This window comes from Molothrus ater, chromosome 2 (genome assembly GCF_012460135.2).
Source record: "Molothrus ater isolate BHLD 08-10-18 breed brown headed cowbird chromosome 2, BPBGC_Mater_1.1, whole genome shotgun sequence".
NCBI lineage: Eukaryota > Metazoa > Chordata > Aves > Passeriformes > Icteridae > Molothrus > Molothrus ater.
In genome coordinates this window covers 8,037,653-8,060,020 of record NC_050479.2, presented here as the reverse complement: position 1 = coordinate 8,060,020, position 22,368 = coordinate 8,037,653, and positions in this window count along the sequence as shown.

Below are 22,368 nucleotides of genomic sequence, written 5' to 3'. Positions count from 1 at the left end.
CACTATGTTTCCCTCGGAGTCTGATGCAATTTTTAGTTATTGCTTTGCGAGGAGAATTGTTTATCATTCTGCAAACATGGAGAAATATGTTACTCACATTTCCTCATCCTTCAGGTCCTGGGAGAGAAATGGTGGGAGAGAAATTCTTCTGGCCAAGTGTGCACTCCTGCAAGCCACCAAAGGATCTCTGCAGTGTCACATGGAAAAAAGGAGGCCCTCATAAGGCATGACCCTCTCATTTAAAAACAGTTGCCCATGGAGAACTTAGCCTTTTTAAAATATCAGAGAAATATTTATCACCTTTAGCTGTGTGCATCTAGACCAGGATGGGATGAAGTGCATCCTAAAAGGGCTTTGCTCCTCCTCAGTTGACTCTAAAGGGAGCCTTGCCAGGCATGCTGTTGCAGCTGTCTATACTGCAGAGGTCTAAAGTTCATAGAGACCAGTTTTGTCCCAAAACGTCCCTCCACATCAGCCTTTTCAGTCACAGCACTGCACAGGGATTGTGCTCAGCATGTGCTTCATATTTCTGTAATTCTCATCTGACATCCTTGGCTGTGTTTGACAAGAACCCAGGTACTGTCTGTCCAGCACACAGAGGTCTCAGCTCTCCAGGGCCACCCCTGCAGCTAATAGGGCTCACCTGGTGATTGAACACTTCCTTTAAGGCTGCAGGGAATGCCAGCCTTGGCTGGGAAGGCCATTGCTCTAACAGTGTGACAGTAAAGTGGAGCAATGGCAGAAGGCCATGTCACCCGGCCCACACGCTCACAGCACACAGCTCCACGCTGGTGTAACTCCAGGTGTGGTTTGACATACAGCAAAAGCCTGTCTAACCACTCTGTGCAGCTGAAAACTCCCCCTCTGCTGTGCCCAGCACCTGTTCCCACCCTTCCTCCTCCTCCTCCTCCTCACTGGCACTGGGAGTTCTCTTGGGAGCTGGTTAAACTCACCCTTCAGAAGAAAGGATTTTCTTTCTCTCCTTTTGTCTCCCTGGTCTGGCTCACATGAGTATCTAAGGAGTGCTGGTGGGGAGGGCAGGAAGACAAAGGTGAGGCCACCAGGATGGGAAAGGGCAGGGACTGCCCTGGCTGAACCTTCAGGGAGAGGTTTTCTGTCAAGGCTCAATACCTTGCAGCTGAAGCTTGCTCAGAACCAGTTACCTTACCTTGGGTGATGAGAAATTACATGATCAACTCCAGTAACTTTATATTTACTTTAAACTTGTGCTTCCCAGCTCTTAAAACATGAGAGCATTTCATTTGAAATGCTGCTTGTTCATGTGCTAGGTGTGCTTCCATCAAGCATGGTGTGGTGGGTTCAGTGCTGGCCAAACACCAGTGCGCTCACTAGAATGTACTTACTCATTTCCTGTGTGAGATAGGATTAGGAGGAAGGTAAAGCAGGCTCAAAATTTTGAAAGGGTATAAAGAAAAGTTTATTAACAGTAACTAAAAGAAAGGGTAATAAGAAACCGAACAAAACCTTCAGAACACTTATCCTCCCCCTACAACCTTTTATTTCCCACTGACAATGTGAAGAGACAAACCCTAAAATTTTCAGTCAGTTTACCACCTCTATAATAGTCTTTCTTCAATTCACACAGGGAGAGAAGTCCCTCTTGTTAATGTTAACTTATTTCTGGGCTAAACAGATGAATGGGGATGCAAGCATCATAAAGTCACTCCAGGACACATGGGTAGCCTTCTTCTCTAAGGCAGAGATAACAGGGGGAGTTCAAAACCCTGAGATTGTTACCTGCTCATCTACTGCCTCTTCTGCTTCAGACAGGAGACACTGCACTGACAGGAGACAGATGCCTTCAAACCTTGCCTAGGCTGTCACCTCAAAGTTCACCTGCCTCCAAAATGGCAACACAGTAGAGCCAGCAGGTGAGCAGTGAAGCAGCAGTGATCACCAGAGCTGTGTTCAACCAAAATGGATTGTGGTTTTCTTACTGCCCTTAACATTAATCCATAATATTTTCAAATAACTGTCTCTTTATTACCATATTTTAATTCTTGGCATCATAAAAAGAGATTAGTCTGATTATTTTCTGTAATTTGAAGTAATCACCAGTCTGTGGCCTCTTTTCATCTCCTGTTTCTTGTTTCTCCAACAATGGACTAGCCTAGTAGCTCATGAGAAAACTACCTTCAAGAGCCAGAGCTTAGTTAAGTCAAGCCTAAATCATATCCCAGGATTCTCAAATAAGGCTTCAACAAAAAGGCAAGTGTGGGAACAAAGACCATGCTGAGTTAGAAAAGCTTCTTCTGTCATTATCATTTTCATGAGCACCACAACTTCTCTTCCCTGATCCAAAGAGACCAACACAAGGCCAGGGCTGGGTCCTTTTTCTTGCTAAATGAGATGTCCCAATTTATCTCACGGCTACGTATGTGATAAAAGCTTCAAAGAGCTTTAACCAAAGTCATTTGCCAGCGCTTGGTTGTCTGGCAGCCCTGAGGAAAAGAGCACCTCTCCCTGCCCTGCTTCCCTGGGGCTGCTCTCTGCAGTGGTGGGAGGCCCTTGCAAGTCTCACCTCCCTCTGGAAGATGAGATGATCGAGACCCTGCCCCTCATCCCAGGAGGTTCCTCTCAGGTCCCTCGTTGCCTGGCAGCAGCTTCTGATCACTCCTGAGCAACACATCCACATCCTTCTCAGGAGCAGTTGCCATCCTCAAATCCTCCAGGCTGTCCTGATTTTCCTATACCACTTATTAATGTTCATAATTGCAAAATAATTGGGCCTGCTGAGTTTGTAATGAAGGCACAATTTTAAATGCTGTAATCAAAGAACTTTCAATTGGATTAAGACTCGAGTGTCCTGGTGGTTTAATTACAGGCCCAGGTAAGCACTAACAAGCTTTGGGTTTACTCCTGTCTTTCAGATAGGCCACAGCAAAGTCTTTGTGCCCACTTGGTATCACTGAATATTTGACACTAATTGAAGGTTGAACCCCAGTAGCCAGGACTCCTGTGTGGCACCCCAGGCAGTGAGAGTCAGCCCCAGACAGGCACAGATCCCAGGGTGAGGCACCCCTAGATTTGCTTAGTCAACATGACAAATATCAGTGAAGAATTCCTTAGGAGGAGACACCATCCTGTGAAATAAAAGGCTGAACTGAAGGGTGTGCAGCCTGACAAATGCTCCAAATCAGCACAGCCACTGAAAGGTGGTGCCCTCCTCTCCCCTTGCTCCCAGCCATCGTTCTCAGCCATCCTGCCTCCTCTCTCTGGCAAAATTGCTTCAATCTCCACATGGAAAAGTAAATATGGTTAAAGGCCACTTTTTTATTTGTTTCCTTTTTTTTTTTACTTGGAGGAACCGCACAAATATTTACAATAGCATGGTGAAGCAGGGAGCCCAGGGACAGGGACAAGATGCTGGTGGTGAGAGGAACCCCTTAAGAGAGATGTGAGCATCAGAACCCACATGCTGAAATGGTGGTCAAATTGAATCCTAAGGAGAAAGGTGAGAATGACTTAAGTCTAAAGGGGGTTATTTAAGCTGGAGTCCTATAAGGACAAACAGTTATTTCTGCCCTGCCCTCTGGAAAGGGCAATGTATTTCAACAGCATTAGAAAATGGGATCTATCAAACAGGCTTCAGACAGTCCCTGGTGACAAACCTGCTAATCTGAGGCACGGGGAGACGTGGCACTGCAAGGGAGGTCTGAGCAATAGGCAAAACACTCTGGGACTTCAGTTTCACTTCTGCTTTGGCTCTTTGCAGCCCAGTCCTTTTCTAGTTGCAGTCTTTGAACTCCTCCCAAGCACACTCAGGGACTGGTTGGTAGGCAGGATTTGCTGCAACTGCCAGAGAGATTAATTGGAAGAGAAGTGTAGATCAACACCATCAGCTGCACACACACAAAAGTATCAATTTAACTTCTCCAATTTAGAAAAGATTGAGATAAATTGGTACAATCTTCTTTCTGGACAAGGTTAGAATGTAGATGCTTTCAGCTTGCCAGGTGCAAAACCAGACAGCTACAGCACCAACCACCAGGAAAGGGAAAATATATCTGTGGGTCCATGCCAGTTATAAAAGTGTTATAACCAAATATATGAAAATAGGTAGGGGCTGCCCATATTTTTGCAAAAATTGCATCTACATATGTTATACTAAGTTTAATTGTAGTTGATAGCATTTTTCTAGTAGCACAGTGGTTGTTTTATTTTACTGTGGGGTGGTTTTTCTTCATCTCACTGGGATGTGTCTGCTTTGATGCCCTATTGAAGTCCCTAAAAAGCTGTGAGTTATTTTGGGGTCACCAGGAGTTCACATTAAACGATAAACCTCAATGCAAGAAGAACTTAACAAATGCAAATCTGTAGTCATTGAATTTTGACTGTTATGTAATTCCGGAGGTTTCATGGGCATCCATATTATATTTACGCAGTTTAGAGGTAAGAGGTACAAACAGAAATTTATTATTTCAAAGAGAAAAAAATCAACAAATTGCCTTTACTAGGCCAAAGCATCCATGAAAGTGTCTAAATGCAATTTATCTTCATTATAAAGACTCAACATTGAGACATGGGTTGTCTGCTGCTGATCATACTAGAAATTATTCCAGCTCCATTTTCACATATTGGTAATAATGATACTAAATTATATTTCATAATTATAACCATTATATTGTATGTGTACAGATTTTATTTAAGAGGTTAAAATGATAATCTAATCTTATTAGCAAATAATCATCTTTGGTCTATCTTTTAGGGGGGAAAATAGAATAAAAGCTACAAGGTGGGAGATCCAGCTGTCCAAAGGTAAATGTGTTGCCTTTTCAGAGAGAGGCCCTTTGGCTGCCTTTAGGCAGCACAGAGGTGGATGCCATGGGAATGATTGCTCTTAGTCTAGAGCAGCCCAAACAAACCTATTTTGCCACTTTTTACACTCCTAAATGTACACAGGGACACCACCTGATGTTTTATTTACTCAGTAAATTTGAGCAGACATCAGACATTAGTCTTTCCAAGAGCAGAGAAAAAGCCACAGTTTTGTCAAATGTGACTGAAGATGGAAAATTATGAGGGAAACAGCTGCTCTGCCTTACGTCTGTAAGTGCTGCACAGGGTCCACGAGCACATTTAGGGGGAAAGGGGAAAGCAGTGTTTGCTAAATTGATTTATTTGTGATAGGTATGCAATATAAACATCCCAGAAGCTATTCCAAGATAATTTCTCTTAACAGGGTGAGGAGAGCTGAACCTCCCCTGTGGTCCTGAACCAAACCCATCACCTTCATCCAGGTGCCCTTGAGGGGACGTGGGGATGTTCCAAACCCCTCTACAGCAGCTGAAGGGGAAGTTTAAATAAACTGTGTGCTTCCTCAGCACTAAATCCTCCTGCTCCTGAAGTACTTGCTGACAAAGTGAAGTGGATTTTTCTTGAAGCTAATGTCCCTTTAAGAATTCATGTAAATCCTTCATGGGTTTTGCTTTCATTTTCAGAATGACTGAATTTTATGGTGGAATCATATCAACTCTTCCATTTTAAATTCAGTCTTGCACCAAGGGATGTTTTCTATCATTATGTCTATAGTTAGTAAAAGCAAGGCTTTACCATCTGAGCTGCACAAAAACCAGCTAAAACACTTTACAGACCCTGTTTTCCTTTTCACAGTAGTTAGTTCCTCAGACAATAAGCAAATATATCACTCTTCTAGAGGGGAGTTTCATTTCCTCCTTATGTACATTACCTCAGGAATGATTAAACTTTGGGCTTAGTTTGCAGCATCCAATTTCTGCTTCATCCAGCAGCTCTTGGCAGGTTGTTTTTGGGATTATGTGGCACAGAGTCAGTGTTGGCAGCACTGTCCACCCATGAGGATGCCCCTGACACATCCCAGGGGGTGTGAGGAAGAAATGCCCTCCTTTGCCTGTCTCAGAAGGCTGTGGCAGGAAAGAGGGAGCTCAGAGCCACCCTCTTTGGAAGAGCAAACAAGACATCAGCTGCTTCCTGAGGTCTCCCTGGGAAACGCACAGCTCATAGGAGCTCTGGATCTTGTGGTTCTTCTCCATGAATGTGGCCTAAAAATAGAGCTGAAATGTGGCTGTTCAGATACAGCCTTGTGGTAAACAAGGAAATTGAGCACATAGCCATGAAAGTTTTGCTTATTTTTTTCTATTGTGGTCTGTAAACTGTTAAAATCTATTGACTGTAGCTTTTTATTTTAGGGTCAATTGCCAATAAGCTTAAGAAAATCTTCTGTTGTTCCACTAGTCCAGCTTGGTGCAGATCTCAGGGGCTTCTTGCCTGTTTCCAAGGTTTTTTCCAGCAGGCACTCTGATTCAGTTAGCTTACAATGTAAATGGTATTTGTAGATACATGCCAAGTAGTATAGACATTTACAGGATGATTGCCTAAAACTGTCCATTATAACTTAATTTTCAGTTGTCTATCACTTGGGTGGACATTTTCCAGAATTTCCATCAGGTTGAAAGTAGAAGCCATTTGCATGTGCATGCTGGACTCTTTCAGAGCCACAGACAGGGAACATCACACACTGGCCTTGCCACAGTGAGCTGAGCCTCTCAGGGGAGACAAAGACAAAACTGATAAAACTTTTCCAGGCTTGCTTTGTCAAGGACAGCCATGACTCTGAAATTGCCAAACTCATCCTGAAGGATCCTTTAGTGCAGATGGCATAACCTGGGGTGTTTCCATGGCCAGAGCTTTACTTCCTTATCTCAATCTTTCCCAAGACATTTTGGAGAAAGGCTGTTTGGGAGGGACTGCTGCTCAAGAGAGATTCTGGAGGGTCTGACAATAAGGGATCTAGAAAGTCTAATATCAACCTCCCTCCTTTCCCAGCTTCCTCTGGAGGAGCACAGCTCTGTCTTTCTCAGGATACAGGAGTGGGAGGAGGGGTGAGACAAGGATGTGTGAGACAGCTGAACCTAGCTACCAAAAAAGCTGCTGCCCTCCCTTGTTTAGAGATGTACCCAAGCTGAACTTGCAAGCCTTGCTTTAATGATGACTCCACATCCACTGTGAGCTGCCTTCCCACTTATCCATTATATATTGTGGAAGTAGAATATGCAGCTGAAGCTTCTCCATCACTCTTTAAATCTGCTGTACACTCCTCCTTAGGCTCCACTTTTGGGACCTGGGATGTTTTGTTTTATTCTATGTGGTCTTTAACCCCATAACTCACCTGGGCTCTGCCAAGCTCATGCAGGCAGGTCAGGAGGCCATGCAGACATTCTTGCATGGAACAAAGGCTCCAGAAACCTCATTTTTTTGTCACACCACTCCAGTTTTTCACCATTATTGTGCCAGAAATGGCACCCCTGGCCATTGACAGGAAAAGCTGTCAGCACTGGTGGAGGCAGTGAAGATGTTGGGCAGCAATACTGCAAGGTGGAAGCCATAAACTGGGCTGCTTTTCTCCTCTGACACCAAGGCATCAAAGACAGCCCAGAAAAGACAGAAAGAGGACAAAACCAAGAGCATGGAGACTTGAGCAATGAGGATTCAGCAATGTCTATGTTAAAGGCTTGTCAAAGGTCATGTTCTTTTAGGGGGCCTGCATCCCATGTCTTGCTGTCCTGCCTCCCCTCAGCATGCCTGACATGTTTTGCATCTTTGTTTCCCTCACCACCACTCCCCTTATGGATATCTATCACCAGCCTAGTTCCTTTCCTAAAGAAGGAGTTGATTTCCTAAATCCTTCCATCATGCCCTTGGCTTCCTCTGGTTTCTCCCACATTCTTGCTGTATCTCCTTCCAGCTTGGGAAGATGATGCCTGCACATTTGTCATGCAGCAGGAATGTCATCCAGTCCATGAATGTAGCCAGGAGGGCAAACTTTGTGGTTTTTTTTTTTCCCCCTGCAACTGACTGACCCTTCCTGTCACCAATTTATCATGCTTTCATCTAGCTCTGAAAAATCCTGTTAGAGTGTTGCAGTAGGGCACCACACCAGTCTGAGATGCTTCTTCTCTTCCTTTCAGAAGAGAAAGGAAATTTCAGAAATCTCATGGGTATTTTTCTTTAGTGTCTCACCTGGAAAAGGATCAAGGAACATAACCTTGAAATAAAGGCCTGCTAGCTACCCCCCAAAACTCAATATGGACAACCAGCTTTACTTTACATTTTATAAAAACCGTGGTGCTGGGTGCTGTAATGTTTACAGATGTATTTTTATTAAATTTACACCTACAGTTTTTGTGCAGTCAATCTCACAAATGGCAAACACAGGACTACTAATAAGTCAGCTGAAAGCTGCACGGAGGGACCAGGCTGGGATGGAAAGGATTTTGTTGTTGTTGTTGTTAAGGATGGCATGAACAAGGGGAAGCAATGAATGCATGGTTTTTCATTGCCTTGGCAGGATAAGAGCTCTGAAGGAGCCCAGGCATGCCCAGTCCATCAGAAGAGGAAAAAAGAGAACTGCAGATAACATTCTCTCCAGAGTGCAAAAGAAGAACCGAGACTATCAGAAGATGTCACAGGGAAGGCAGAAGTAAACACAAAGCCAGCTGGAGAGTTCCTGGAACAGGGGAGGAGTGGGAAGGCCTGTGAGGCTGGGAATTGACTGAATCCTCTGTGCAGTCACTCTGGGCACAGTTTATCCTCTCTTCTCCCTGGAGTGGGCAAGCAGGAAACTGGGTTATGCTCCCTCAACTTCTGGCTGCATGTGCACATGCCCAGGGAGAGGCTGCAGAGGGACCAGGCAGGGAACATATGGGATGACACAATGTGGATAAATGGAAATTTTGCCCAGGTCAAACTGTCAGGACAGAAGACAAGGTAGGAGCATGCAATGGGGTTAGATGTACTCCTGACTCTATACAATACATATCCTTAAATGCCTCAGTCCTGAAAACATAGCATTCTGAAAGCAAACTGTCCCTTGTCCTCTGCAACAGGCACACCTTTCCAGCACTGCCCTTCTCTTGGCACGGGGGGTGACAGAAGAACATCAGAAACTAAAGGTCCAGGGCAGCTGGAGTGAAGAAAGGGAACCCAGAGAGAGAAAAGGCATCTCCCAGTGAACCACAGGGAGCAGAGGCAGAAGGGTGCAAGGCAAGGGGTGAGGGGTAGAATGGGAGATAAAATTATGATGAATGGTATGGGAGAGGTAATTGTGTCACTGAAGGTCAGAGAAGGGAGAGGAGAAGAGAGAGAGAAGAGAAGAGAAGAGAAGAGAAGAGAAGAGAAGAGAAGAGAAGAGAAGAGAAGAGAAGAGAAGAGAAGAGAAGAGAAGAGAGCAAATGCAAAGAGAAGCCAGCAGGACTGAGGAAGAGGAGAATATGCAGGAAGAATTGGGTGATGAGATCCCCTTGGAAAGAGGAGTGGTGTTGGTGTAGTGACTTTCACAGCACTCTGGGAGGGACTCACAGCTCCGTGACCTGCACTCACACCCAGTGGCTGATGCTGCCTTGGAAGTACAAACCTACGTGTCCTGAGCAGTGACTCTCTTTCTTCTGGGCAGCAAAGAAGCTCAGAAGCTTCTGCTGCTCACACTGAGGGCTTTGGCACTGGCAGGAGCTGTTGCCATGTACATTTACAAAGGTCCCCACCTCCAGCAGCACCCAGGCACACCAGGAACTCTCCCAAGCCAAGGCAGCCAGGTGCACATCTGCCTACAGGGTGTGATGGTCACTGCTAACAATTTTGTAGCTCATCGAGGCAGCCCCTGCCCATTCTGCTGTGCACTGAGGGGCAAGCTCCCAGCACACCCATTTAACTCACATTCATAACAGATTATAATTTTCAAATATTTGTAAAGAATTATTAAGAGCTATGCCAGAAATTATCTGTACATCAGAGTCACTTATAAAGTGCAGGAGAATGCCTGGAGAAGCTGAGGTTTAGATTGCAAATAATGTGGTATCATGACAGCTTTTCACTGGGAGTTGCAGCACGTGCGTTTGCACTTCTATTATAAAGCCTTACTCAGCTGCTGAAGGGGCTAAAGCCATTCTTAGGTTCTCTAAAAGATCTTTTTAATTTTCAGCTCTCCCTGTGGGAGGCTGGAGGCCAGCTATTCTTTCCACTTGAAGAGTAGGTACCTACAATTCTTGACAAGCAAAGTTCTTTGTAGGCAGACAAAAGTAGGCTAAAAGCAAAGATGCCTGTTAGGAGTTTTTCACCACGTACAGAAACTGAGAATTGTTGGTTCTTATCCTAACTTGTCACCCCATTTCTAACATATGCTAAAGATGGTTATTTTTGAAGAAAAGACCTTTATCATAAAGAAAAAAAATTATATTTGTATTGCTCATAACAGAGTATAAAATGTCACTAAGAAAACTATTCAGCAAAGGCCAATAAAGTATTTAAGTGCTCACCTATGACAATTTAAAATATTCACTCATTTATATGTCAGTGGATGAAAAGTAACCCCTCTAGAACAAGTTTATTAGAATCTTCTCCTGGTTTTGTGTCAGTGGTGCCCTCAGGTGTGTCCTGGACATGGCTGGTAGGTTTGGAAGGCAGCATGGTCCTGATGCAGAACCCAAACCTTTGTCCTCCAGACTGTACCCAGGAGGGCACATCTGACAGATCAAAGCAGTGGAAGTCCTGAAGACCCAGAGGCTTAGCTCAGCCATCATTGCAGTGCTAAGCTTCCTACAAAAACCTCTGAAATGTCCAGCCTCCAAACAGAATAAAAATATTCAATAAAGCTTCAGAAAACTACCATTCTATACCTTTAACACAAACACAGTTATACTTTTAAATAAATCTGATTTTGTTTTTGTAGGCTGAGTTTGTTCCTTAGTGCCTAATTTTATCTCAGGAGACTTAGTTGCCTAAATCAATATTTACTGCAATGGTTCAGTAAGACCACCAAATACAACATGTTATAGAATCACAGCATCTTCATATTGTATTTTAAAAGACATCAATTTTATGAATTGGGATGTATGAAATGTAAGCCTGGAATTATCCACCCTAATTTTTATGCACTAGGTAAAGTTTATTTCTATAAATGAATGCCTGTAAAGCAAGACACTATTTTTATCATCCCTTTAACTCATGTTAGATTAACAGATTCGGAGTCATTCAGATAATAATACGGGGTTTAGGTTATAATAAAAAGAGGATTAATAGCACCAACATTATCCACATGATATATTCCTTATGCCACCAGCTCTCCACTATCTCAGACAGCCTGAGCTTGGCACCACAGACAGGAAAACCCAGTGGCAGAACTCTTGCAGACTCCAGAGTCACTCTGGCATCCCTGTAGCACATTCCAGGTTTTGCAAGTGCTCATGAGTGGAGCTGGCTCCTCACAGATAAGAAATGAAAACATTACACAGTCAACTCATGGCTGAATAATCTTCCCATGGGCTTTGGAGGCTGAATGATCTTAGCAAGTCTTCAGACTCTCAGAAAGCAGATTTTCTAGGTCTAAGACAATGTTCTTGATATCGTATCCTCCTTGTCAGCAGAGAAGAAAGCAATGAACCCTTTCTTTTCTAGATCTTTCTCTTTATTTAGCAGCTTTTCCCAATGTAACATTTTAAACTGGCCATCTTGATGTATGCAACAGCCTTCCTAGAAGCAATTAATGAATCCAGAAAATTATTTTGAAAAAATTGTAACTATTATTTGAGTTTGATTTCATGGTCTGTTTGCTACACATTTGTTGAAGACCATTTGAATTTTTGCTTAAACTGGAATGCACTCCTAACACAGCATAAAATATTAAACATTTATATTCTCATTTTTTTTTCAGCCAGATCCTATCTGTTAAGACTTCTTAGATCTTTCAAATGTTCATCCACTTCCAAACCAAGGTTCTCAGAGTCCTGCTCCAGCATACAGAGGCATGCTGTGGGGTTTTTGTTTGTTTTTTCTTCAGTTCCTCCCTAATACCCAACGTTTTGAGCTTTTACATTTTAAGAAAGGCAATTTTGTCATCTGCAAGTCCATCACATTATGTTTTTAATGCTTTTGTTAATAAAAAGGCAAAACCTGGTGCATTTCCTTTTATGATCTTGGAATTAATCTTCCAGGATAAAGAAAAATGAAACAAACCTTCTTGCTGGCTGCATTAGAGATATTTACCCTTGGCATTAGTTACTTATTATGAACTTTTCTCCTGCATTATCTCATTTCTTATTGTGGAGGTGAACTTTTTCATGTTATATAATGTTCTTGTAAGTTTTACCACTGACAAAAATACAGCAGGAGTGAAGCTGGTGGTTTTAAGCAAACTCCTGTGTTTTACTTTCACTCTCAAGCAGAAATAGCTCTTTAAAGTAATAAGTTTTATTTTGAAGAGATATTCAGTGTTCTGACTGTTGCATACCTTGCCTTCTAATCTATGCAGAAAATCATGAAGTTCTAACATTCCTTAGAGGAGAAGCTTTTACTTGGTAAGATGGACAGAGCTGTCCATCCTTGCCTTCAAGCCATTCTTCATTCCCACCAAGGGTGTGAGCAGCAGAAAAGTCACAGCCTAGAGTAAACCAGGCACACCCAGACTGCAGCCAGCCAAACAATGTGGAACTCAGCAATTCCTGCCCATCACCGCTGCAGAGGAAATACCAACTACAGCAGAACAATCTTGGATCCTATCCCTGAGTGTCCAAGAATGTGACATGTTTCCTCCAGTGCACGACTGAGAGAAAGCCAGGTAAATAACCATTGTGACTCAGGAAGAATTCACACAAAATGCCCATAGGGGAAGAAACACCTACTTGGCAGTCAGTGGTTGTTTCTCAAAAGGGTCATTTCATCCTAATCATTCAGTCTGGACCCTCAGGGGAAACTTCCTGAGGATGAGCCTGGTAACTATGGACTCATTTATAACTCTGCACAATCACAGAAATAAGAGGATTTTCAGAGACTTATTTTTGACATTTTATAAACTCTCTTGTCCACTGCTAAGCTCTCCATGCTATACAGGTTATAGACTACAAGTCTCTCTATTTTTTTGCCCTAGAAGGGAGCAAACCTGAAATTTCTCCATATTTCATGCATCCTCCTCTCTCCTGCAGTGAGGAGCCCCATTCTTCACAGGGACCCATCACCTGCACTATTAAGCACTATAACTAACCCAAGCAATCAAATTGGTTCATACCCATCTAAGCCCTGAGCCATCATCCTCCATTCATCTTTATCTTACAGACTCAAAAAATCATGGAATAGTTTGTGCTGGAAACGATCTTTAAAGAACATCCAGTCCAACCCCCAGATTTTTGAAATCTGTTGCTTTTATTTCAGAACAATGCCTTTGTGTGTCTGAGATATTTTCTGAATTCTTCAACTATGACAGTTGGCATGTTAGAAAATTATTTCCTCTCCCTACAAGCCTCATAGCTGCAGCAAAATAACCCACACTACCTTTATCTGATGTTCCACCATCAATATATCTATGCCTTGTTAAGGTTCTAGAAAAGCCATTCCATACTTTACAGTCATTTTTTAGTTTTTAATTAAGAATAAATTATGGACAATATGTCCATCATTTAACAATACACTGCATACACAAGCATGACAGGGAGGGACTGAAGACTGTGTGGGTTTTTTTCACATTTATTCCTATGTGAACAGCTGTGTGGTTGTACCACTGCATTAAACACTTCTATATATTGATTTTATGTTTCTAATAAAATTGACAGTGATAGCTCATATTTTGATTACCATAGGATAGATCTTTTTACTGTAATTTGCCTGTGTGGAATACATAAGGCAATACAAAAAGCAATATTCAAAATATACAAAAATAATATTCAATTTCTCATCTCCCATTTTGGTCTTTCACTATGAGATTAAATAGTTAGGAAACAATATTCCTTCCAGAAAATAAAGAAACAGAGATTGAGAAAACTCTTTTCCAGACAGTTTTGAATATATCTATGCCTTGTTAAGGTGCTAGAAAAGCCATTCCATACTTTACAGTCATTTTTTAGTTTTTAATTAAGCATGCACAATATGTCCATCATTTAACAATACACTGCATACACAAGCATGACAGGGAGGGACTGAAGACTGTGGGTTTTTTCACATTTATTCCTATGTGAACAGCTGTGTGGTTGTACCACTGCATTAAACACTTCTATATATGTATTTAATACTTCTCATAAAATTGACAGTGATAGCTCATATTTTGATTACCATAGGATAGATCTTTTTACTGTAATTTTCCTGTGTGGAATACATAACCCATTTCTGCTGTACAAAGGAACAGAATTTACAGATGAGTCCATCTTGCAGTGCTAGGGATCTCTGTGAAGTTGAAGTTCTCTGCATCCATGGAAGAAATAGCAAGACAAAGCTAATTAGTGCAGTGAAAATCTGGGAGGAGAAGTTGCTTCCTGTCTTTGAAATTTTCCACATCTTGGGTGAGCTGATCAGGCAGTGAGTGCTTTGTGACAAGCTGCAAGGCTGATGGTACACCTTCGTTTGCTATGTGTTTTAAATGATATTTCCACACTAATATGCAGTTGTTTCCTAAGTGAATATGTGTTTACTTAGGCAAGAAAAATACTCTTTTTTGTATTTACAAGACAGTTGGCTTTAAAATTTTGCATTCATAGAAGCTGAGTAATGCACTTAATGGTAAGTAATTTTTTTCCCTTTACTCCCCAGTAGGTTTCAGTGAGAGAAGCTTCCTTAAGAGATGTGTCAGAAGAGAGGAAAATATGCTGGTCTATTACAGCAATGTGGGAAACAGTAATGTAGTAATTGTAATATTTATTAAGCTTCAGATTTTATACAAGCTACAACTTTTAGCTTGTATTTTTCTTTCATCAGATAAAGAAATCAGGGATTTAGAAAGAATAACAGAGCTTTCTAGCACATTCAAAATTCAGCGTGTCATGCCCTGGTGTATGAAATTGGAGATGTTCCAAACAATATTCATTGAAAACCAGCAACTTTTTCTCACTTCATAGTTTTGTATCCAGCCAATATGAGTGTAAATATTATTAATCAGAAATTTAGATGGTCTTTCATGAACAAAAGAAAGGGAAATGAGGAAGGCAAGAATGCCTTTCTTCTTGTTTCTCTGCTTCTGTTGCTGTCCCTGTATAATATGAAGCAACATGAAGTCTGTAAATGTGCTGCAAGTTAACTTCAGTAGTGTCACAAAAGCAATATTCAATTTCTCATCTCCCTCTTTGGTCTTTCACTATGAGATGAAATAGTTAGGAAACAATATTCCTTCCAGAAAATAAAGAAATAGAGATTGAGAAAACTCTTTTCCAGAGGGTTTTGAATTGATCAGGCACTTATCCCAGATAGTAAGATATACCGGCATGACTTAAAATACTTGATACTAAATTTTGCCATTAAGGGCATCTGTATAACTTTGAAGGATGACCTTTGCATACTATTAAAGGTATGCAAAAACTGATCAGCCACATGTAGAAATTGAAAAAACCCAGGTATGATCTTGATGAATTCTTCACATGTATGACACAGAGCCAGTCTGTAATTTATTTGTTCTTGCAAGCAACATCAACATCTAAATTTAGCATTCATAAGTCAACTCCAAGATTCTACACCTGAAAACTGTGTGCAATGTGATAAGTCCTGCATTTCCAGAGTCCATGTGAAAATTTTTAAGCAATTCTTTGAAGAATAAATTTATGTGTGGCTCCCAAGAAAAGCTGGACAAAGAATTTTCAATCTACACGTGAAGCAATGGTTGTCTTGTAATTTCTACTCCCTGATAAAATGAATTAAGCCTTTCAAGGAGGGAAATGAACAACAGTGAAGTTGAGCAGTGAGGATTTTCCTGTGCAGGACAGACAGAAGATCAGCCAGAAGAACAGCTGACCAAAGCTGGAATCACACAAGTGTCCACAAACACTAAGCAGAGGGCATAAATGTGGTTGAGTCCAACAGCTGTTTGCTATTAGAATGAGGGTTTTCAAGTACTGTGTAGGTAATACTTGGACAGTGTAGCCCATTGTTTAGGGTGAGTTAAAGAAACCATTCCTGGAAAGAATTGTTTGTGGTCAGACTCTCATTATCACAGCTCTTTTCTCACCCCATCTTTCTCTCTCACTGGCTGCCCTGGCACCTCATCTGTGTCTGGTGAAACAGATAAGTGGTTGTCATGAAGCCAGGACAGGCAGCAGTCATTCCATCTGCTCCCTGAGCACCTCTGATGCTGTGGGCAGCACATTTCTGATCCTGTGGCCCAGGCAGTTTGTGCCCCACTTGCTGTCTGTGTGCTAGGAGGGGAACTGTGGTGGGCCCACCAAAGCCACTCTGTCACTCCCCTCCTCAGCTGGGCAGGGCAGAGAAAATCCACCAGAAGGTTCATGTGTGAGGTGAGGACAGGGACAGGTCACTCACCAGTCACTGTCATGGGCAAAACAGGCTCAACTTTAGGAAATTACTTTAATTTGTCACCAATCAAATCAGCGTTGGGTAATGAGAAAGAAACCCAAAGCTTAAAAAGCACTTTCCCCCCAGCCCTCCCTTCTGCCTGGGCTCAGCTTCTCCTGACAGCTTACCTCCTCCCCTAGGCAGTGCAGAGGGATGGGGAATGGGGACTGCAGTCAGTTCACTGCACATTTTCTCTACCGCTTCTTCCTCCTCTGAGGGAGGACATCTCAAACTCTCTCCTGCCCCAACATGGGTTCTTCCCTCGGGCTGCAGTTCTTCATTAATTGCTCCAGTGTGAGGCCCTCCCTCGGCGTGCAGTCCTTTGGGAACAGTCGGCCCCAACACGGCTCCTCCATGTTCCAAGGCCTGCCAGCAAACCTGTCCCAGCCTGGGCCCCTCTCTCCATGGGTCACAGCTTCTGCCAGGAGCCTGCTCCAGTGCAGGGGTCTCTGCCTCCTCTGGTATCCACCTGCTCCAGCATGGGATCCTCCAGGGGCTGCAGGGGATCTCTGCATCCCCGTGCCCTCCATGGGCTGTGGGGGAATCTTGACTCCAGCCCCTGGAGCAGCTCCTGCCCCTCCCTCTGCACTGACCTCGGTGTCTGCAGGCTCTTCCTCTCACACCTCCTCACTCCTCTCTTTGGCTGTCGTTGAGCTACAGGGTTTTTTCCCCCTCTCTTAACTAAGTTATGCCAGAGGTGCTCCCACCATTGCTGATGGGCTCAGCCCTGGCCAGCTGGGCTGTCTCAGAGCTGGTTTTGACTCCACAGGACACAGGGGAAGCTTCCAGCAGCTCCTCACAGAAGCCACCCCCGTACCCCTCGGCACCAAAACCTGGTCCCACAAACACAGGGTTCTTCTTGGCTTCCTGAGCCATTGCTCATCTTGCTTGCAGCTGCAAAACTCACTCCTGGGCAGACACCCCACTCGCTGAGAACCCAAATTTCATTTCATAACTATGCCAAGATGAAAGTTACATAGCCATTCACTTTTTCTCTGCAGCTACTGGGGAAGGGAAAGCAGCTGTGGAGGGCAAAGGTGGAATATAAATTCCACCATTAGGGCAAGCTGTGCTCAGGGAGTGCTGCCCTTCCCCACGGTCTGCCCAGAGATGCCAGGGAGCCACCTCTGACAAGGTGCCCCATTTGTAGGTGGTTACAGCCCAGTGAGACGGATACAGCTGAAATGAGTATTATTTGCCATGCTGGGAGCCTCACTCTCCTTTGAAATAGAGACAGACTTTTGATGGATTTAGCCCACTAAGTAGAGGCTGGAGCTGTGCAGTCGGCTGCAGTCTTTCAGCCATATGGTTTTGATACTCATAACATTCCTCGAATTAAGGTTCAAGGAAAACTTCAAAGTCTACTATTACTTGGTGAAATTAATACTATTACAGGCATTAATCTGTGGACTTCAGTTGGATTCTTCACCTGAGAAGAAGAAGGAATTAGTCTTTTGTACTGATGTGTAGTCAAAAAATCCTTAAGAACTGTTGGCCATTTGGTCCATCTTATTCAGAGGGGAAAAAAAGGAGCACAAAATATGGGTGACTTGAGATTTTTTCCTGTCATTTCAGAAAGTAAAGGAATAATTACTTTGTCTCCAGGAAGTTAAAACACATTATTTTGTCCATTTTTGTTTTATTTTATATTTCGGTTAAATATGTTAAGATTTTCCGTAATAGATTTTAAAAAACCAGAAGTATGTCTAACCATGTCTTACTACATGTGCACCTAAAAGTACAAACTCAAGGAAAAAGCAGATAATTAAAGGGATGTTATGATATGAAATTTTATTCTCATTTTAACCTTGGAAATAACCAGCAATAAGTTTAAAAGCAGAAGAACTCCAGAACTATAGTAGTTTAGATTTCAAAAAGAAAATTAACTTGTAGATATCAGATTTGTCCATTTGGTCTCAATTTGTAACTGAGAGCAGTGCAAACTACAGAAGTAGTGACAAGTGAATTGTACTTTAAAGAGCTTTTTGCTTGATATTCAAAAAAGTCAAATCACAGAAATAATCCTCTGTTTACAGCATAAACTTTAGCTTTTGTCCATTGATGTTATTTCCACATATTTAGATTCTGAATTACACTTACCTTCCCAAGATAATGGTATAGAAAAAGAATAAATGGAAAAGAACTAGTGTGCTAAAAAAAAAGCAGATTGCCTCTGGATGATGCAAGATCTACTTAAATATTGTTTCAGTAGACCAACTGATATGTCTAGTAAAAACAGACAAGCTTTGATGCATACAAGCCTGTTTTCAGATCTAATAAAAGATATTACCCTCTATACAAGTTCTGGCTTGCTTAATGCCTTATACCATCCTGGCTACAAAGACACAGCTATTGCTCAAACATTATTGCTACTGTGAACCTTCCAGCCAAAATATCACTGCTGCTGCACAAGTCCTGCTATGAGTTACTTCACATTTATCCAAGATATTTTAATGTAATCTCTCAGAAAGGCTGCAGGGCTACATAAAATACAGCATGGCCACAGTTAATCTGCATTATGTTCTGAAGTGACCTGCCACAGACTCTTGATGGAACAGCAGTAGCAGTTATCAAAATTCAGTCCTTGCAAATCATCCATGTAAACTGGCATTTGCTTACTGTACCATTTCATCAAAAGAGAAATAATGATTGTTTTGGACAATGGGAATTATTTTTGTAGGTAACTGGCAATAAAATAGTTGAGAAAAACTTCTGGACAAAGTTAAAAAAGGAAAGCATGGAATGAAAGCACATAACTAAAGGTTCCAAAATCCTACTAGTCTGCATGCTACTGTATGAAATCCCTCTTTAGACTGAAGAAAGAAAGTCTTTAGTCACATGAAAGGAAAAAACCCTAGCTTTACAAAATTGCAAACTTTCTTCCTGTAAATATTTTTAGATTTAAGCCTTTCTCAGAAGCTATTTTTATAAAGCTCAGATAAAACCATTGATACAAGATCTGAAATGAATCTGTGTTTCTGTTCAAATCATGTTTGCGTGTTTGTTTCAAAATCTGTGGTTTACTCTTAAATAATATTTTCCTATTGTTTCTGATCACATCTTTTTTTTTTTTTTCCCATTTCAAATGTGTAGTGGCAACCCTTCTCCTTTCAGACTACCCCGTTTTGAAGTTTTGAAACTTCTCATGGTTTTTTTAATGACACTGGTTCCACATGAGCCCATTGTCTGGCTCTGCCTCTGCCTGTTGGTTCCCCTTGATTCTTTCAGCCAATTTCAGTAAACCCTGAATGAGGAAAAAGGGCTTTTCAAAGAGATACTAATTCCTACAAAATTTTAGGAAGAGGAAGAAGAAATGCCAAAGAAATGCCCAGAGTGGGAAAGGGAAGTACAACTCAGTTATTACTCCTCCTGCTTGCTATAGCTAATGAAGCTCCTGCCTAGCCCAGCATATCCAACATAAACCAGGCACTCCAGCCCATGAGGAATGTAATTTGGGGTTGAAGGGAGATCAGGGCTGGAAGGATGGAGGATGCTCAGCCCTAGGAAAAGAAGCTGCTTCCCTTCTGCTGCACCCATAGCAACACTGATGTTTACAAACCCAGCTGAGGAGGAGAAAATGGCCATGACGTGGTGGCTGGGGTTTGTGAACAACAGACTCCCTCAGTTCCCCACCAGTGCCATGACAAACACTCTGTGTGCACAGGCATTCAGAAAAGCTGAGGAAATTCACAAACCTACAGAATTTCTTGCTGTTCTTTTTGAACAATGTCCTCATCTAGCACATTTAGGAACAACATTGACAAGTTTTAAGAACAGTTTCCCTTCTTCCCTCACTCTACTCTTAAGGCTGGAAGGAAGTCAAACTTCTTCAAGGTTCATGTGGATGAAGAGGACCATATGGCTGTCAAATCCATTTTTTGAACTCTGTCCAAGTCCTACGAGACGGATGCTTTTCACATGGACACCACATGGTTTATCTGAGGACAGTTCAGCTAGCAATGAACTAGACAGGGAAAATATTTTGAATTGCTCCCTCTCCAAAAGATAGGGGAGATACTCTTTTAAGCCTATAAACAGACTTTTTGACAAATGGTCTCTGCAACATCTTCTGAGTATTTGGTAGGCACTCTGAGAATTTCTGTTCATGCTGTTCATTTAACCCATAAGTGCACAACTAAATGAATAACAGGAAAATGCCACACCATGTTTCTCTTATCATAAGAATTGTTCCTAATCAGATAACATCCTTTCCTCAACGTGAGAGACCACAGAATCTTTTCCTTATAAAATCTACAGAATCCTTTTCTTATAAAATTTCTATGATTTCTGCCTAAGCAACCATTCTTTTGCAGCTGTAAGTATGGAGCACAAACTGGATTTAACTGCTTCTATGAGTCTTTTAAGAGTGACATTATGCCCATTCCAACATCACTGTTAATATCTCTTACAATCAGAAGTTAAAAGATGGAAAGTGAGTGACAACTATGAAGAGAAGTCTTACACTGATGTGAGGAATGGTAATTAAAGCAGTCACCTCAGGAGAAACTAAAATGAAATGTCTATACTTAACCTTTATTTGCAACAAAAAAGAGATAGAGCATCACTTCAGGAGAGTTTTTACAACTTATAGATACATCATTATCATGGGATTTTTTCCCTAATTTTGAATGCTAATTTATATGTAAAGTACTGTCACACAACCTGTTGTTTTCTGAGTGTTGGTGAACAGTGTGTGATGCAGCATCCAAGGGGCTGAACCAGAAAAAAAAGATCTTTTGTGGGTCTGTGGAAAAATTCTGCTTTCTCCCATCTGTTATTCCTCCTTTTGCTACCCCACTGCAAAACTCCACAGCTTTACTCTGCATCAGCAGCGTTGTGAATTTCATTTTTGTCTACTCATGGAGCAGTGCAGCCTCAACCAGAGTTTAAGAACTGGGAATAAACACACCCATTAACAGAGATTTTCTAAATTCTGAGTAATTCCCTCACCAGAATGTTTTGGTTTTCCTTTTCAGCTAGTTCACAACTGGTTTCGCTTTTTGTTTGATGGGCTAGCTGCAGTGCTGGAGCAGGGGAAGCCTTCAGGGAACTGCTTCCCTTCCCCACATTTTCACACTGAATTAAAGATGTCATAAAAGCATTTCTAATCATATCAACAATTTCTAATCATACCAACAGTTGTGTACAGCGGGGAATTAACCAGAATTCTGTCACAGAATTTGGAGCACTTAGTCAGATTTGTGAATTCCTACTGACTTCTGTCTTCATCTCATGGGTATTCTTTAATCAGCAATTTATCTCGCTTGTATTCTTGTGTTTCCACAGCTGCTGCACAAAGACAAACTGGTAACATTTATTTGCAGTGTTGGGGTGTGTGAACCTATTGAGGCAGAAGAGTGTAGCACAAGGTGAGCCACAGCAATGCTCTCAGAAGCCTGAGCAAAGAGGGGCAGGCAGAGATTCCTGTCTGGGCAGGAAGAATTCCCCAGCCAGGAGTCCATGTGCAGATTGCTGGTTCAGGAACCACACAGGGTTATTGCAGACCCACTACCTTCTTTTATTTGGTGCCATAAATAGCTGTGTGCTTCAGCCTATTGTGACCTTTGATTAGCATAGCTTCAAGCTGCTGCTGTCAAGGCACTCCAGAAGACACCTTTAAACCAGGCAGGAGGGCAGCTATAAACAATAGTTTTGGTTTTTTCCCCATGCAAAATTCCTCTGGTATTGCTGTGCTTCTGCAAATTGTACATCAAGTAGAATCTAAAACCTGAAAAGTACCAGCAAAGGTCCTGGGGAGCTGAAGAGCAATCAGTTCTTCATCTCTTCCAAGCCTAAGGCTTCAATTAAAATAATCAAAGTTCCCACTCTTGCTCTTGGCTGAAGAAATGCTTTTTCAACAGAGGGAATTCTTGCCACAAGTTGTACCACCATTGTTTCCACAACTACTGTTCATATCTTTTTGTTGTTGTTGTTGACTTTTATGTGACCTGACAGTCAATTTCTTGGTGGACAATTGCCCACATTATAAAAATCCACTGATGTGTCACTCTTTGGCTCTGCCAAAAAAAAGCCATGGTACTCAGAAGGAACACA